Source organism: Malurus melanocephalus, unplaced genomic scaffold (assembly GCF_030028575.1).
Source record: "Malurus melanocephalus ecotype Western Australia unplaced genomic scaffold, MMel_1.1 scaffold_502, whole genome shotgun sequence".
NCBI lineage: Eukaryota > Metazoa > Chordata > Aves > Passeriformes > Maluridae > Malurus > Malurus melanocephalus.
The window spans coordinates 34,059-52,581 of NW_026623734.1; positions in this window are offsets into that span (position 1 = coordinate 34,059).

Genomic DNA, 18,523 nt, shown 5'->3' on the forward strand with positions numbered 1-18,523 from the left:
TGCACTAAAGTGACTTGGAATACTTTTATTTTCTGTCCGCCTTGGCTTTAATTTCAAAAGCACAAAATCTCTGACTACAAATAAATGACAGCTTTGCACTGCAGGGATAAAGTGCCTGGACAAAAATGCTGCAGCAATATGAAAGGGAAATTCAAATGTCAACATCAAATCCTTAGACACCTTTGAAAGAGTTTCCTGTTTTGCCAATCCTTTAGGGCCMGGCGGTGAGTTCATGCAGAGCTTGCTCAGAGCTCACTAACACGAGCAGGACAGCTCGTGGTGGGGAAAGCCTGTGTGCCAGCAGCAACTCRCTGCTGCAGACAGCCAGCTGAATTTGCAGCAGAAACCCACCCCAAAACAGGCTTCTTGCTTCCAATCGCTTGCCAGAACTGAGCAGGAGCTTCAAACACCTCAGCTTCCAGAAGATGGGGCTGTCCTTCCTCTCAGTATCATCCTRCCCGATGGGACACATATCTCATTCATTCTCACTCATCATGCTCAGCAAAATACTTAGAATCACATTGTTGTTTAGGTTGATAAAGACCTTTGAGATCATTGAGTCCAACTATTACTCCAGCACTGTTAAGCCCACCGCTAAACCCTGTCCCAAAATGCCACACCCACATGCCTTTTGAACACCTCCAGCAATTGTTACCCAATCACTGCCCTGGATGGCCTGTTTCAATGTTCAACTGCYCTTTCAGTGAAGAATTTTTACCTAATACTCAATCTAAACCTTCCATGATACAAAGTGAGACCATTTCCTCTGGTTATTTGTTACCTGGGAGAAGACACTGACCCCACCCAGCTACACCCTCCTGTCAGGGAGTTATGGAGAGTGAGATGGTCCCCCTTAAACTCCTTTTCCTCAGGCTGAATCCCCCCCAGCTCCCTCAGCTGCTCCTCATCAGACTTGTTCTCCAGGCCCTTTCCCAGTTCCATTGCCCTTCCCCGGACACGCTCCAGCCTCTCATTTTCTTTCTTGTCATGAGAGGCTCAAACTGAGCCCAGGATGCGAGGGGTACTTTGGTACAGAGATTGTTTTACCGTGATGATCCTTCTCTAGCCCACAAATCATTTTGTTGTGTTTGCATGTGTTGCTGCTCTGGAGCTGGGCTGAGCAAAGATGGTGGTGTCAGCCCAAAGAGAGATTAAGTGATTGTGAAGGAATTTCTTTATCACCATCCTGTGTAAATAGAGATTAGAGACAGAACATTTTCCTTACAGCTGTGCTTCTGCAAACAGGAGGGAATACAGGGCCAGGCAGCATTACAGAGCCAGCTTCGAGTGCGTTGTTGCAAATCCAAAAGGACATGGACTCATCGTAGTATCCAGGTAAAGTGAGAATGGCAGCGCTACTCTGCCTGTAGCACATTGGCAAAGCACCAAGTCCACAATGCCAGGTTTGTGTTAGTCCCAGCCAAGCCAAGCCTCAGTGACCAGCTTCTTGAAGGGCAGTGTTTGAACTCCAGGGAAAGGTCTCTGTAGGCAGTGGAGCTGCAGGACCCTGAGGAGGTGCTTGGAGCACCTTTGTCCCTGGAAGTGCTCCAGCCAGGSTGGGTGRGGCTCTGAGCCTCCTGGTCTAGKGGAAGGTGTCYCTGYTYATRGCAGGAGGGTTTGAACGAAATGGTCTTGAAGGTCCCTTCCAATCCAAACCATTCTRTRAGTCCRTGATACACTGAYGAGATCWAGCAAGAGCTCAAGYTGRAAATTCAAGTATTAKAAGTGTTACTTGTGATTGCTTTCTGAGATAAATTGCTTTCCTTTGGGGTGGGTTGCTAATTCTGTGCACCAAGCCCTGAATTCTGATCAGAAGAGGTGAGCTCTGTATAACATCGGCGAGTATTCAATGCAGCTTTCCATGTTTTAGTGGCTGCCTCCTTCCTTGCAAGCTAGCCTTGGGAAGCATACAGAGCAGAGTGAAAATAAAATAGTATTCATCATGGGTRATGAAAAGTATTCCTACCCCAAAAGACAGAGGAGTAACATTTTTTGCAGTTTGAGAAGCAGGCATTTGAGGGAGCAGGTCTTGCTGCGTGCTTGGATGGTACCCAGCTCATGTCTCATTGCTGTTTACTCTGYAAATAATGATTTCCCAATGGGAACAACTGTTGCACAGTACAACCAGAGTTAAACAACAGCTCTGAAAAAAAAAAAAAAGCCAGCCACACGCGTGCCTCACTTCTGCAGCATTCCTGAGACAAGGCTGTATTTTTATCATCTGCAAAACCAGCTACATCTGCTGTGCTGAGCTATAACTGGAATCCCRACTCCCTCATTATGACCTCTGTCAGAGAAGCAAACCATCTTCTCTGGGGTATAATTTAAATTCTACCCAGTTCCATGGCTTTCCCGAGAAAAAGATAACACCCTGGTGCATGAAATCGGGCGAGAGACTAGCATGGCTCAACTGCTGCAAGAGGACACATTGTATGCATGACTTAATCTGTCCTAAAAGTCATTCCAAGCCACAGGTTTCTGTTGCTACTATGGATGAACCTTATCCAAAACCATTTCCCACATTTTAGCCTCCTCCTGCACACAGCAGCTTTGAAGCATTGAGCTTTCTCCCACCTGCCTCCAGTGGCCTTGGGTTTGCTGCTCTCTTGGGAGCAAACACGGSTCCTTTGCAGCACTGCAGCCACCCRGGGAAGGTGGGATCTCCTGCAGAGCTCCCAGCTGCCAACAGGCCTGTCAGAAATGCCTGGATTCCTCCCTGGCATCTGCTGGARCTCTTGTGCTGCAGAGCCGCTCCCAAAACACCTCACAGGCCAGRGCTGGATGCCCTCGCTGTCACAGTTATCTGAGGTTTTGCTCAACTGATCTGAAAAGCTTCAAAATCCCCAAGAAGAGGGCAAGRCTCCAAGCTGGACTTCAGCCCAAGTCTTCTACATGCTGAAAGCAGGATGTATCACCCCACAGTGGAAAATTGAAGCAACTTCCCAAGAGTCCCTTCTTACCACCCATCACGGGAGGTTGTTCTCCTGCCAAGGTGTCCTAAAATCAAATATGAAGGTAATATACTCCTTTGGTGGCATATTCCTTTTAGGAAGATCATTTCTGCACCCTTTGACTTCAAAGAAGAATACCTGAAAACAAGGAAATAATGCCAACACCATCTTTGCTGGTCCAATGAGGACTCCTAGGAGGAGAAATGTTTCTCTSTTGTTGCATCTGTTAACGGGATCCAATTAAGCTGCCAGAAATGATAAGCATTTAGAGGGACATCAGCCATCTCTCCTCACTACCAGACAAAATCTTTGTCATGTCAGCGGTCATAAATCACTGTGATTGTACCTGGGAAGTGTTAGACACTGTAACTCATCACCAGGGCTTAATTCAGCTTCCCTCAGGGCACTGTTTTACCTGGCCTGCCAAGTTTAATGCCTTGCCTTGTTGGTACACAAGAAAGGAGTATTTGGGTGGTAGAGAAATTATGTTTGTTTACACTGAAAAAGAAAAAGGTTAAAAAAAGGTTCCTTCTAAAATAGATTTAAAATTGCAAGTGGTAGGTTGGTCAAAAATAAAATTTTCTATTCCTAGGGAAAAGTCAGGTTTTTTGAACAATGGGTTTGATGCCAAATCAGGGCAAGAAAAGGGAAAATATCTTATTTGTCACAGACAGTATTTGTTGCAAAGTTCTGGAACATTTGAACTTTCCATCCCTGCTCAGTTTGCAGCATACAGGCTGATCATTGCAATGTTGGTCCCAAGGGACTCTGGCCCATTTTTCACCCAGGGTCAGGCAATATCTCTCATAATGCACCCAGGASAGCACCATGAGTGGTGATAGATAGACAGTGATGATAGATGGCAAACTGAAGGGGCATGGCTACCCAGARTGTCTGGGGATTTAAGACAAGAGGATGCAGATGAACAGAGGAAAAAAAGCCACAAGAATACAGGGGAGTCTACTCCCCTGAGGGTACAGCCTCAAAGCCTTGGGTGCCAGTCCCAGCTTTGATCCCTGCAACCATCACTAGGCAGGACTCAAAGAGGGCCATGAGGTATTCATGAGAAGAGTAAAAGGCAGCACAGGAGGAARCAYRAAGGTGGTGGGATGGAAATGGAGCAAAAGGTTTACCATTGACCAAATCCATCGTGGCCTGGACAGCATCTCCCTGGCCATGGAGAGGAMGATGTGGAGRGGAARCAGACAKCTGCAGAGAGATAARATGGGTGAGTAAAGTGATGGGGTGRAAAACRTMATCTCTTCATGCCACTTTTGAGATGTGCCCATGATGAGGACGACACAGTCTCAGGTGGTGGCTTTGCTGCATAGATGTGTTGGCAAATAGGAGGGGACAGGGTGGCTTGGGCAAAGATGGGAAGCCTCACCAAGAGCTTTCTGGTGTGTCAAGCCTCAGATTTCCTCAGCATCCTCCTGGTGGGACTTGTCTGCCACCTCTTGAATTTCCCAAATTGCCAGACACTTTTCAAACCTTGTCAGGAGAGGCCAAGCTATGACCCACTCACAGACGCCTTTTYTCCCCTTAGTCTCATAAGGGGTTGGATGCAAATTGCTTCCTGAAACGAGTCTCCTTCCTTGCACACTGGCAGGCCAGAACAGCCCCCTGAGCTGATGGAGCTCTGGAAAATGTTGTTTCACGCTCGGCTCTTTCAGCGCCCTGCACCAGGCACAAGAGGCGGTTCGGTCCTTGTGCTTCATTTCAACACCACCAATATTGACCTTTCCTTTCCTTAATGAGAAGGGATTCAGGGAGGTAGGAGGGGCAGGAAAGGAGATTTGCTCCTGCTTTGTGAGCTGAGCAGAGGAAAGAGACGCTCAAGGCTCACTTGGGGGACCTTTCACCTTGACATTGCTTGAAAATAGAAGTGCTGGGCGGGAGGGTTTTACTGCTTTCTGCACTCAAGTAATGGGTTTTGCCACAAGGCAGAGGAAGGGCCATGTTGAAAATCAGCTGCTCTTTGGGTTTTTTTCCCTCCTCAGTCTGCAGATCAAATAATGGGTGCTCAGCAATGGCAGTTTCAGAGGCCATGGCTCAGAGCAATGAGATCAGGGTYGAAAGAATTTGGTCCCTGGATACAGATATATCTGTCCCTACCCACACTGCCCATGTCCAAATGTTTCAGTTGGGTCTTTAGAAAGGAGATGTTTTTCTAAATTCCTGTTTCTGGGGTCAGGCAATTGCAATAGAGGTTTTAGTTTCTACAGAAGGGGTTGTTTCTGCTGCTGCATGTAGAGGGGAAAAAAAGCCATGTCATGTCCTGAAAGCACAAAACCCAAAAAAAAAAGACAACCTCTCTAACTTAAAAATAAATACAAATGTCATGGTTTTGGGAAGCTTTACAATGTTTGAAGTCTGAGATTAACAGCATTGCACATCCATGAGACTTGAACAGCAGTAAGTGATTTCCCTGGATTAATTCAGCACCAAAAAAAAGCAACAAGACCTAAGGAAAAAAAAACCAAACCAAACAAACAAACAAAAAAAATACCTATTTGGCCTCCTGCTGACATAAGTTCAGTCTAAGGAGGAATTCCCAGTGAGGATTTCTGGAGGAATTCGCAGTGAGGCAGGTGGGAATGCCAAAGCACGCATCCAGCCTTGAGCCAGTGTTTTCCAACCTGTCTCACCAGTTGTGTGTGCCAGAGGCAGTGCAGGATCAGGCTCTCAGCAGGTTCTGGTCAYTGCCCCATGGCAGCTGGTGGCTCTGCTGCCATCCTTCCACCCTGCTACTAATGGAGTGGTGACTCAGGCTCAGTAAAGGAGCAACCTTCCTCAGTGTGCGAGCTCCGTGTCATCTTTGCTTTACCATGGCTGGTGATGCATCAACCTCCAGGCTCAACCAATAATCTCAATTCTCTTATTTTGTAAACAGAATATTAAAAATAATTTGCTTGAAAGTCACCAACAGATAAACAACCTCCAGCTGTAACTTTGATGACTAATTTGGCCTGATCTAACTCGGCTGTGCCAAAGTTCTCATTTGTATAATTTGACATTTTCCTATGGGTTCTCCACAAGGAGGATGGMGAGGAGATGGGTTTTCAGATGGAGCTGAGGTTTGTTTGAGGTTTGTTCTGTGCACTTGATGGCGTGTAAAGATTGTGCAGATCATGTTAGGATAACCTGCTCCAGACCTGTCTGGAAGGAGAAGTGAAAAGGGCTGATCTAGAAATCAGAGAGACATTTTTGCAAAGCTGGAGGCCTGGTTTTGCAAAGCACAGAATTCAGTTCCACACTCACAAAAAGAAGTCTCCAAGTTAAATACTTTTAATGTCTAAGTCAATTTCAGCCTGTTTTCATCACTAAGGCATGTATAAGCTTTTGTATCAGAAAAAAAGCAGGATAAAAAATTGAAATGCAAATCTGTATTTCTCATGGCCTTCAAATTCTTTGTTTCTCTTCCAGGCTGATTTGCTRTGTTACTGTGGATWTATCCAAACTAAAAGGGTCAGCACWTCAGGAGGAACAGATAGAKAAGCCAAAAATGCCCAATCCAATGCCATCCATTTTCAGCAATAGTTCTGAGCAGCTTGCAGGTTGGGCATGGGTGAGTAGATCCTGGTTGAAGTTACAAGGAGCTAATTCACAGTGTGAGCTCAGGRTGCCTTTGACCACACTCCCCTCTGCATCACAAAAAGCTGTAATATTCAGGAAAATATGCCCTCTGCCTTTCCCATGGCTGAGCTCGTATCTAAGATCAAGTTGTAAAGATACTTTTTGACCATGCAGAGTGTGTCTCTTTGCAGGAAGGGAGACAGGAGGCTGAGGAACAGCCCAGACACATGAACAAAGGGAACAATAGCAACTATTCTGCAGGCAGAGGCTGCTGCATTCTTGAACACATTCACATGGATAAAGGAGATCAGAAAAGAGCTTCCAAAGCTGCACGATGATAAGAGAAAAAATATTACAGTGCTGTTCTGCAGGCTGGACTGTGCAGTGATTATACAGCAGTTTGTCCAACACAGCTCCCCAGGGCCAAAATGCAATCAGTAACCCTTCCCTTAGAATCCTGGCTTCTCTGCAGAGCCACAAGAGCATCTGATAACTGCCTGGCAGCCCCAGCCKTGGCCGGCCTTGTGCAAAGCCGTGGTGAGTTGAATGTCCGGTTTGAGTGCTTTTCACGTACAGCGAGGCTGGGTCGGAGGCACAGCACAGGGAGGGATGTTCACATCCCTCCTCCGACACCAATCCACTCTTTGGGCTTGGGAAAGTCATCTAGTTGTAGTCCAAGTCCCAGGAGCTGCAGCTGCTGGAGGCATAAAGGGAACCAGGACTCTCTGTGCTGCAGTGCAGCCTTCCGGGACATCTGCACCAAGGGAAGGTATGACCCAAAGGAAAGGGATGGATATGGGAGAGAGGTGGAGCAGAGGGAGCTGGGCTGGGTGGTGGCAGTGGCTGTTGAGTGGTAGAGCCCAAGGTGGGTGTAGGCAGGTGTACCACAGGTGGGGAGAGCGATGGACACTCCCCTTCTGTGGTTCAAAAGAAGGGACAAACTCATCCCTTCTTGTCTGACTAGAGTTGAGTTAGAGGCAGTGCCAGGGCAGTCCAGAAAGCTGGAGCTGTAATTTTGAAAAAGAACACACAAAGAAATATTATCCAGATTTTCTTGCAGACAGCTCTGGTTGATGGGGAGTACAGACAGCAAGCAAACGAGCAGTTTGTGTTGCAGCCCCATTAGTGCTTCGTGCCTGTGCTCTGGGGCTGGCAGGCTGCCTCTGGGCTGGGCCGGGAATTGGAGAGGTGCGTCTCCCAGATCCCCTGTTTCTCTGCCAGGGSGTTTCCAAGCAGCTACAAATTGCACCACTTCTGACGCAGGACATCTCGTAACTGCACTGCCTGCCCCCCTCTCTCTCACCGACTCTGAACTGGAGTGTTTATACCAAACCCCAGAGATGTGGCAGTGCTGTGAGAGGCTTGAAGGATGGATGATGTTAAACATCTCTAAAAGGAGTTCTGGAAGCAGAGACAATTTCTGAGCACATCCAAAGGAGCCCCTTCACCTCCGCTTCCCGCCAGCAGAATCACTCAGGGCATGTGTGTTATAAACAGATGGATGGCAGCCCAATAAAAACAACAGCAGCTTTTACATACAGCCTCCAGTTCAAGCCCTTCCAGRAGAGAGTGTTTCAATAGCAAAGAAATACACATCAAAGTGCTGCCCCAGCATCTGCCTGGTTCATTGGGGAGCCACAGCATCTGTGTGGTGGTACATCACAGGCAGTCACTCCCTGAGTGGGAATCCTTCTTCCAGGAGAAAAATGGGGAGAGCAGGGCCATTTGGGGCTATCAAGAATGTGCATGTCCTTGAGGCTGTCTCCAGCTCTGTTTTTGCACCCACTGAACTCGGGTGGGTGGCAGGACATTGCTGGAGCACCCTCCCTAGGGAGTGGTTCAGGTGTCATGCAGGGCAGTGCTCAGCTCCAGAAACAAGGGGTACCAAGAACTGGTAGGGAGAATGTGAGCCAAAAAAAAAAACAAAAACCCATGAGCCATGAGCATCATGTGGGTCCCTTTAATTCAGACTGGGAGCTGTGCTAAGAGGATCATCAGCAGCCCTGATTGCAAAGAGAATCACTCAAAAAAAAAAAGGAGAAAGTCGAGTACCCTGTGCCAGAAAAGTTCCCTTGCGTCCCAGAGAGGAGCTGGTTGTCTGGAGGGTCAGGTTGTCAGCTCCTGYTTTCCATGACAAGATCATTAAGGATAGGGCAGAGGCGAGTGGAGACTCCTCTGCTGTCACCCCCCAGAGTCATCCTCTGCCACACCAAGTCAGAGAAAAATCTGGACTTGATAACATCACCAGCACACAGTGCAGGACCCCCAGGCAGCCCTTCCAGGGACCAGCTCCTTGTACCCAGGACTGGCACTCTGGGATACCCCAGGTTTGCAGTGGCTCCTGTGCTGTCTTGGCTGATGAGAAGGCCAAAGCCAGGAGCCCATGCACTTATCATTAAAGCAACCTTTCCACACTGTCTGGTGGGGCACCCATAACACCTACAGCTTTCTTGAGGCAAAAAGACATCATTGTCAAGGGCACTTTTGGCCTGGGATAGCTCCTGGTACACAGGATCTTTGCTACCACAAAAAGCGCAGCGTAAAATGTRTTTGCTGAACCGGTGTTAGTGTTTCAGTGAAAGCCTTGAGTGTTCTTGACTCAGTGTAAATAAATAATGTAGAAAGAATAATACAGAGCTAATAAAGCTATTAYCTGGGAATATTGCAGCCTAATCTCCAGCTCAATGAAGATAATGAGTGTTGAATCATGCCTGGAGCATCCTCAGTAAGCGGCAGTGGTTTGATAAAGGATAGGAGCGGATTTTTGGTTTCAGCCTGTTGCTTGCCTATCGATTTCTGGAGTGATCTGTGTGGGTCCCTAAGCTGGCTCTGGGTCCATTCCTCCTGGTGGCAGAGCTGGCTCAGCCTCCCACTGCCTTCATCTTGGGCTGGCCCGGGGAGCTGGCTGGCTTGGTCACATCAGTGTGACCACACAWGTGGCACATGGCCATGGAGCAGGATGGAGATGCCACCCCAACAACAATGTCGTTGCAGCMGCTGCCAGACCCACATGGTGGCTGTGTGTCACCAAAGGGGACCAGCCTTCCCCACAGAAATTATTTCCATGAGGAAAAAATTCCATCTGTATCCCACGGCTGCAACTGCAATGGGGAAAGACACTGGCCTTGCCTGCCCAGCCGGAGGGAAGCGCCTTTCCCTGGGGCTCCTGTGACAGCACAAAATCCGTGGCGAGAGCAAATTCCTGCTTGCAAAATCCTTTACCATCAGAGAAAGGCAGGCACAGCGCAAAGGGTTTGAAGGGGTCTGACGCAGCGGTGCTTTGGCGCTTACATTGTCACTGGCAAGCGGCAGAATGGGGCAGGAATGGGCTGCTAAATGCACAGCTTTGCAGCAAGCAGCCATCCCAAAATAAAACAAAACACCCCCGGACAAGTTGAGGATACACAAAGGAACTGACAGCCTCTGAATCTGGCTTCACATCAAGGAGTCGTAACTTGAAAGCTTTATTTAGACTACTAAGAAAAACAGCTGCAGAAAAGTAGTGATGACGTGCTTTAAAGGGGGATTTCTGCGAGGAGAGAAGTGCTGGGCTCCTGCTGGAAGTGAAGCACCTAGCTCCTTCAAAAATCCCAGCTGGAGAGCACTGCAGAAGGGCAGGATTTGTAATACCTGAAGAAAATAAAAATACTTGTGGAAAAGAAAACAACCCCAAAACGATTTTAAAATAATAAAAACCTACCTGGAGGAGAGCTTAAGGGAGTCGTGAGCAAGGGATGGGAGTCGGGGAGTGGATGCATTGCTTGGCAAGCTTTTAGTTTGGGTCTCCCCCGAGACAAGTCGAGCTTCCCGGTGCTGGGCAGTGGCAACGCCGGCGAGARCAGCCCGTGCTCATGGACCTGTGCAATGTTGGAGCAAAATATTTGCAACTGTCAAACAGAGCGAGCTTGTTACGGTACCCAGCAGGGCTCTATCGCCGAATCCCTTTCTGCACAGCCATAAAAAGCGGGGAGGGGGAGATAACTCCAAGGCGAGATTCTTGTGAGCTCATAAATCTCGGCGAGCTGGGTCCCAGGACTGATGAAATCACCGGGAAGCCCAGTGGCCTGGTTTCCGCAGCGCTGCCTGCCCTGCCTCCACTAGCGACAGCATCGTTGGGACAAAAATGGAGCCAAGCTCTTGGGAGAGGGGTGGCTTTTTCCGAGCAACAGGGAAGCTGTTACAGCCCAAGGCTTTCTTAGGRTGAAATGATTTAAACACCTCTCCGGCATCCTGCTGATCTTTTGGAGGCGGGGAGCCTGATAGCTGAGACTCCTCGGGATGATAATTGTGGTGTATTTGTAGAATCAAAGGTTTCCYCTTGGAGCGGGGCCAGCAAGCTTTAGGAAGAAGAATGGACCCAATACAAAGGGGTTTTTTTAAAAGCCCATTAAGTCGCCTAGGGGCTGAGCTCAGATTCCCACCGCCTCGGCAGTCAGGGCTGAGGGAGCAAGGTTTCGTTCCCATCGGCTTAGCCCAAGTGGGAAAGTTCTCCTTCCCCTTTCCTCCCCTTTCCAGGGAGGGGAATCGCCCTGGGCTCTGGGTGCAGACCCTGGCATCAGCCCTGGAGGGAGCTGGGCGCTGACATCTCCTGCACCACAACAGCCCAGCTGGCTGCGGGGAAACTGGAGCAGGGTCTTGGTGCTYCTGGGATACCCATGGCTGGGAGCTGCAGGAGATCTGTGAGGCTTGGTGTGTGTTTGAGCCCTATGCTCATCATCTGCCCTGTCCATTTTACATAAACCGGCATCTGGGAGATGTTGAAACTCTCCCAAGACCCGATCTCACCCCCAATTTGCCATTGGTCAAAACAGGRAGAGTTGTGAACAGACCAGGTATGCTTCAGGGACTGGAGGCTCTTCTCCAAGGCAAGTCCGTGCCCCAAATATAATCTCTGGAAGGACTGAGGTGTTGCAGATATTGTGGAAAAGGCTGAGCTGTGCATGCCCATCCCCTCCTAGTGACACTGCCTTGGGGAATGCTTGAGGTGTCCTCTCCATCCTGGCCCCCTGGGCTGGCTCTGTCCTGTCCCTGAGTCACAGTCCCACTCCTTGCACAACCGCTCAACTCCCCTGATGTGTCCTGARACTTAAACAGCCTGGGAGTCCCATCAGCATTTCTCTCCTTAAGGGTTTCTGGAGGCAACAGACATCCCWAGGAGTCAGCTCTTACTCATGCCACTCCCATGGAAAATATAAGAACAGGGTTGGTAATCCAGCTGTGACTAAGGAGATTGCAACTGGGGAGGTCCCTCTTGCTGTTGTTGAGACCGTGATTTCCCTCTCTGCCAGTTTGGCAACACCTTTTTGTCACCAGCGATCCGGGACAGTGAGGGCGTGTTCAAGGTCCATCCACCATGGGGGCGGTGACACAGGGAGGCTGCTGCTACTGCCACATCTCCTGATGTCCCCAGAGCTCCTAGGGGCTCTGTGACAGGGAGCTGGTGCTCTTCCAAGGCTGCAACCTGAGTCTGAGAGCTCTGAGCAGCACCAGCCATGGGCAGCTTTTAGATACTGAGGACTGCCAGGATATCAGCGAGAGCCTTGTGCATGGACCTAAAATTACTGCAAGGCAGATGGAGGAGAGGTTTGTGTGCTTGGGCAATCATAGAAAAGGCTGAGCAGAGGCAAGAGAAGATCTTTTCTGCAGTGTCCAACCCGATGCCCAGCCAGGAAAACTTTTCATCAGGGCTGTTCCTGTAGGTGCAGCCTGGATCAGCCAGAGGTGGCTGCAATACCTTCCCCATCACAAACACTCCCAGCACAGTGGCACTGACAGCTGATGGAGCCACAGCTCTAAAACCCTGGGGTGGAGCAACATCTGGGTACCATGGAAAAGGGAACACGAGCCTGCAGAAGTTCTCACAGCAGAGAAACTGCAGCCGGAGAGTAACCAGAAGCCCTCCAGGGAAAACCTGTAAGAAAATATAGCCAGTCAAGAGAGATGATCTCATGGTGCTGATGTCACCCCAGCAGCACCCAKTGATGGAGCAGGGAGGCTGGAGCAGCACTGTGCTCACTCCATCCGTGCAGGGATGCAACAGGAATCTGCTGCTCTGCTGACATCGTCGGTCAAGTCCTGTAACAGATCTGCCCTGAATTCTGCTGATCAGAAAGAAATGCAGCACCAGGACCTGTAAAAGCCACACTGATGCTCTGAAAGATACTGGGAGCATGCATGTCCRGTAACACAGCTGTCAGGGATGGGAAAAATTTTCCTGCCTGTGCTGGTCGCTGAGTCTTCACATTCCAGTCCTTGTGCTGGGAGGAACAAAACCTCTTAGCTCTGCAGTTACTGGAGACAGGAGGCACAAACTTCAAGTCATCTGGAGTCAGGCGYTGTAAAAATTTAATGATGCAGGACAAATCAGGGGAACCAAAATAGTGAGCAAGWCAGAGACAATTCTGTGATTTAATGTGCTCAGCCAGGACTTGGGGTATCCATGAGCCATTCCCAGGTYGACCACAGACTCCAAGAGTGACCTTGGCTGAGTCACTGGAGAAATTCTGCCAAAATTGGCTCAGACATCTTTCAAAAGTGAGATAGGTGCCTAGAAGATTGAAAAATGTCAAAAATCAGGAGGATTAAGACATTCCAAATGCAGGTAGGCCCTTGATGAGGGCTTCTAATTCCTCTGGATAAGCTTCTTTCCCTAATGGATGGCAGAATTGGGCTGGGACCCATCTGATGATCTGGGGTTTAACTGTTTTATGCTCCGATCAGAGGCTGGAGGCTCAYCATGAGCATAAGGTGACTTGGCACTTGTCACCCTGTCTCTGCTACAGGTCTGGAGCAAAGGATGTTCCACTGACAAAACAACAGCCTCACTTGTCTCCCTGGCTCTTGCAGCCATGTGAGTTTGTAGCCCACTCCCCCAGGCAATGCAGGCAGATCTGGCCAGGCCATTTCCACCTCCCTGTTTTCTCTTCCTGCAAAGCTTTAATCTGAGGTTTTAAATTGGATTTAAGTGACGCTCTGGCTTTTTGCTGGCCTCTCTGCAAAGGCAATAAATTCAACCCCTGCTAGATGTGAACAAATAAAAGCAGCTCTCCCTGTAGGCTGTGTCTGCATGCATCCCTGTTAAACCCTTCTCTGACAGCCCCAGCAACAGCTGGTGGAAATCTGCAGCAGTCTCTGGCCTTGAGAGAGGGGCACTGATTTACACCCCTCTCCCACCCCTTCACTCCTCTTCCTCCTGCCTCATCTCTTCCCTGGATGCTACCCCTCCTCTCACCTCTTTTCCTGCTCTCAGGAGATAATAACCATGGACGTGGGGAAGAAAACAGGGCACTGAACTTTCATCTRTTGAGAATTTGCTGTCTGCCTTGAATTTGTTGTTGTTTGTTTGGTACCTTCGATAGCAATTCAGTGCAAGAAAAGTCATCTCTAGGAATAAGGAGAAAAAAGACCCAGACAAAGTAACACATCCTAAATCAGGAACGGCTTATTTTCTAGCAGGGTTGTGGAGTCCAGAGTGGGAGAGATAGAGCACTAAACCCACCCTGGATGATACATTTTCCTCCCATCTGAGGCTGGTACAAGGCTGTGGACGAAGCCCAGCACTGTCAGGAGGACCTGGAGAGGAAGATTCCCCCTTGGCTTTGTGAGCAATCGGGAGCTGCGTGTCAGGATCTGCCAAAGACAAACCAGGTACCAGCAAGATGATCCAAAGCAGGGCATGGCCACTCGTGCAGCATCTCACAGGAGACAGCTGGGAGGATGGATGGCAAGAAAAGCACATTGGCAGCTGCAGGGACCAGTGGACAGGGGAGGAAGGCAACAACTGGAGCAAGAGAGGGGTGGGGTCGAAGGCCCTGGCCAAGGCACTCAGATGATTTAGGGCTTTTGACAGCCCCAACACATCACAAGTGCTTTCTGTCTCTCTCTCTCTACCTATCTCTCTATTTATCTCTATTCTATTTCTATCTGTGGCACTCATCTGAGTAATCTGTTTCACACAGAGCATGGTTTTCTTTCAGGTGAAGCAGCCAGGAGAGGCTGTGCTCTCCCAGCATCTCCCAGCAGAGAGTGGGTTTTGACAGCGCAGGGCTGGAGCAAGACCTTGCTATAGCTGTTTGCAGTAAGTCTCACAATCTGCTCTCCAATTATTTCTTACATTTTTTATTTCTTAGAAAGACAGGCTGGSTCTGAGCAACCTGGTCCAGTGGAAGGTGTCCCTGCCCATGACAGGGGTGTTGGAACTACATWATCTTTAAGAACCCCTCYAWCCCCAACAATTCTASGATTCTGTAATGTGATTCCATGATTTTACCCTTCTCTGTACACACTGGAAAAGAATTCAGTTGCTGGGGCTCSATACCCCCACCTCCACCAAGGTACAACTCCCTGGTACGCCATAAAGCACTTATGTGCATGTGATTAAATGCCACTGAAGCGGATGGGAATTTGCTTACAAGCAAATTACAAATTCCTTACAAGCTTAAGGACTTTGCAGAATCAGGGCCTAAATCCACTGAGTCTTTGCTAACACACCCAGCCAGCTGAGTCCTGCCTGGGGAATGCGTTTATTTTCCCTTTTGAGGCTATGAAATGTTATGCYGAAGCTTTGCCTCCCCCCTGGCAGCTGCAGGGAGCTGATGTGAATCCTGGGGTGAGATTGGAGTGGTGCTGTTGGAGATAATGCTGACTTTGGGTGGGGTTTGTGTTCACACAGAACATCCCAGCCCAGGTACAGAACCACTAAAGGTCTTCTACGTRCTCTAAAACCACATATCAAAGAGCAAAAAGCATAATGCTGTCTCCTATGTTTGAGCTAAAACCATTGATTGCTGTGATGGAAATCTTCCCATAAACTCCAATGCATTGTGATGGTGGCAGGGGCTCACACGGTGATTTTGTTCTTTTAGTGCAAGTCTTTGGTTTAGACCAAAACAACAATTAAATAAAAGCTGYAGCCTGTTTTTCTGCTGAGCAGATCATCTGCGTGCCACCTAAAGACTGTAACCCCAAGAAGAGAGGGCTTTTTCCCTCCAAAATCAATTTTATTTAATTTTTGTAAGGGGATGGGTTCCATATTCCATTACTCTCAGTTGAATCAAGAGTGTCCTTTTAAGTTTTGCTGGAACAGACACATAAAAACTCTCCCCCAGGGATAAGACAATATTGATCTGACATGGATTGATCTCAGAGAACATTTACAGGGTCTRGTGAGCAGCTAACGATGAACACTACCAAGTATACACTTACAGATTTAGARCAAGAAACCCATTTTCTTTCCCTCRGCTCAGAGAAAGTCCTGGTTTAGTTTTTCATCCAATGAGCAAACCCTGCCAACCCCCTCCTGTTAGAAGGCATTACAGGGATTATTTTCCAGGCAGGCTTGGTACCCCTGCTCTCCCCTTCTCGGGCCGGATGCTCATCAGTCTTACACGATAACTATTGCATGTGTCCTACTTATCCAGAGAGGCTCTGGGCAGCTGGTTATTGGGTTTTCCTGTCTGAATACAGGAGCTTAATTTAATAGGCGGCTGTTGGAAAAACAAGCAGGAAAGCAACACAATGGGGCTTGATAAGCAGCGTCCAAACAAGCTCCGAGGAGGCAATTACAAGAAAATGGCTGAGCCTTTTCGATGAGGAAGATGCAATTCCAGATGCCAGCCATTATGCAGATACTTGCCCAGGCTGGGAGAYTCCAGATCAAACCATCACTACATGGTTAACAAAAGTTCTTGAGGAAGGGGAGCGTAAAGAGGGCTCCTGTGGAGGCATTTTGTGGAGAAAAAAAAGAATATTAATGGAGGAGAGAAAGAAAAGTGGTGCTGGGTCAGATGCAGGGACCATCCTGCCTGGCATCCTCTCATAGCCAATGGTGTATGATAAGCCAAGGGTATGAGAAGTGTTCAGGGATATTTTCCCATAAACTATCCAAGCCTGCAGCAGGCTRCATGCAGCTCCAGGACTTCCTGAGCCCAAGGCTTGTATAGAAATATTGTATTGAATAGTCCTGGCCTAACCAGTTACCTCAGTGAAAAATGCTCCCTATCTTTAATCACCATTTTCTTGGTGAGAACGGAGGCCAGAGCTGCTCACAGCATTCAAGAGGAGAGCAAACCAGGAATTTGTACAGCAGTTTTTCCTCTTACCTCATTAACTCCTATCCGYCCATTTGCTTTCTTGACTGCTGCTCAGCAATGAGCTGATGCTTTCATCAAATTCCTTGTTATAAGCTGTGATCTTTTTCCCGAGGGGTTGCAGCAGTTCAGAGCCCATTGCTGTGTGCATGACATTAGGAGTGCTCCCTCTGAGGCTCATCACTTACATTTGTCTCCACTGAATTTCATCTGTCACTTTGTCACCGAGTGTCCCGAGGTCCTGCTGCGGTTTGGTGCCATCAGCCTTTCTAAGCAGCTCAGTGTCACCACAAACCATCACCACGTCCCCAGCCACCCCCACTCCTACATCACTGATGAAGATGCTGAGCACAGAYCCCTGCTCACATCACCATGAAATTCCCCATCTCATAGCTCCAGTGYAGACTGACCATTCCAGTCTGGCCTTTGTGGTTTCTGTGTATAAAACACTGAGATTTTTTCATGGCTCCTTACTCCCCTTAAAATGTTTTGATGAGCAATTTTGTCAGAGCCTGTAGGAAATCAGTATCTCTTATATCCATTAGATCTCTGTTTTCAACTGCATATTTGGCTCCATCAAGGWCTGTGGTAGATTTTGTGAGTTATAATTTCTCTTGCCAAAACCTGTGTTGGCTCTGCCTTGGTACAAATGTGTTTATCCTCTTGTCCTGCCAGTTTCACAACATCATCACTGGRTTTGCTGCTCCAGATCACCTGCCCTTGACACCTTTTATCCCAAAACTGCCTCTGATTGTTGCCTCCCATTGCTTCAACACCCAATTTGTAAGAGATCAAGCAAGGCAGGCTGGAAACCAGCATGGCTGAGAAAAGATCTGCTCCTCAAGCTGAGGAGTGAGAAGGAAATGCACAGCTACTGGAAGCAGGGATAGTTGTCCTAAGAAAGTTACAGGGCTACGATTTGGATGTGTAGGGATGGGGTCAGGAAAGCTAAGATGGAAAAGGTCSATGAGAACAYRGTCTAGTGGAAAGTGTCCCTGCCCATGACASGAGTGTTGGAACAAGATTTTGCAGGTCCCTTYCAACCCAAGCCCATCTGTGATTCTCTAATTTTACTCCATGCCTTGGTATCAAYTCCTCTAAGGATGCTCTTTCTTTACTTTCCCAACACTGGCTTTTCCTTTGTGTCTGTATCTTTGTGCAGACTCTGTATGAAACACAATCACAGTAAATCCCTTCCTGCCTTTCAGACCTTCCAACATAGCTGTTGCCAAGAGAGAAGAAAAAGCATCATACAAGATGTAAATAGCTTGACCTCTCATCCAGAAAAAAAAAAAAAAAAGTTTACTTAAGGTAAAATGTTCCACACTATTAATTTGATCTGAGTTTTGATTAGCACCAAGAGCACTAACTGCTCCTGCCATCTCATGCAGCGAGGTTATTCCCATGCTTGTGGGAATCCAACCGTGTATCCAATTGCTGCTCTGATTCACGTGAAATGGGAACCCTYGGAAAACCGATTTCTTAAATCCGAGCGGAGAATGCCGCAGTTTGGGAGGCCCTCGCCAGGCAGCTGCGACACAGACCGTGCGTGTCCTTGTCACCCATGTCGCCAGTCGGGGGAAACTTTATCTTCGCCGCTCGGCGGGAGCAGGACCCTCCTCCTCGGCAGCGGGGCTGTCCCGGAGCGGTACCAGCAGCGCGGTACCCCCGGTGCGGCACTCGGGCGCGGTACCAGCAGTGCGGTACCCCCGGTCCCGTTCGCGGCATCCCTAGTGCGGTGCTCCGAGTGCGGGACCCGGGCGCGGTACCCCCGGCGCGGTACCCCCAGCACATCACCCCCAGCGCGGTACCCCGAGCACGGCACCCCCGCTTGCCGAGCCCCCGCCCCGCGCGTCACTACAACTCCCGGCGGCGGGCGGGCGGTGACGCCAGCGCGCCGGGCGGGGC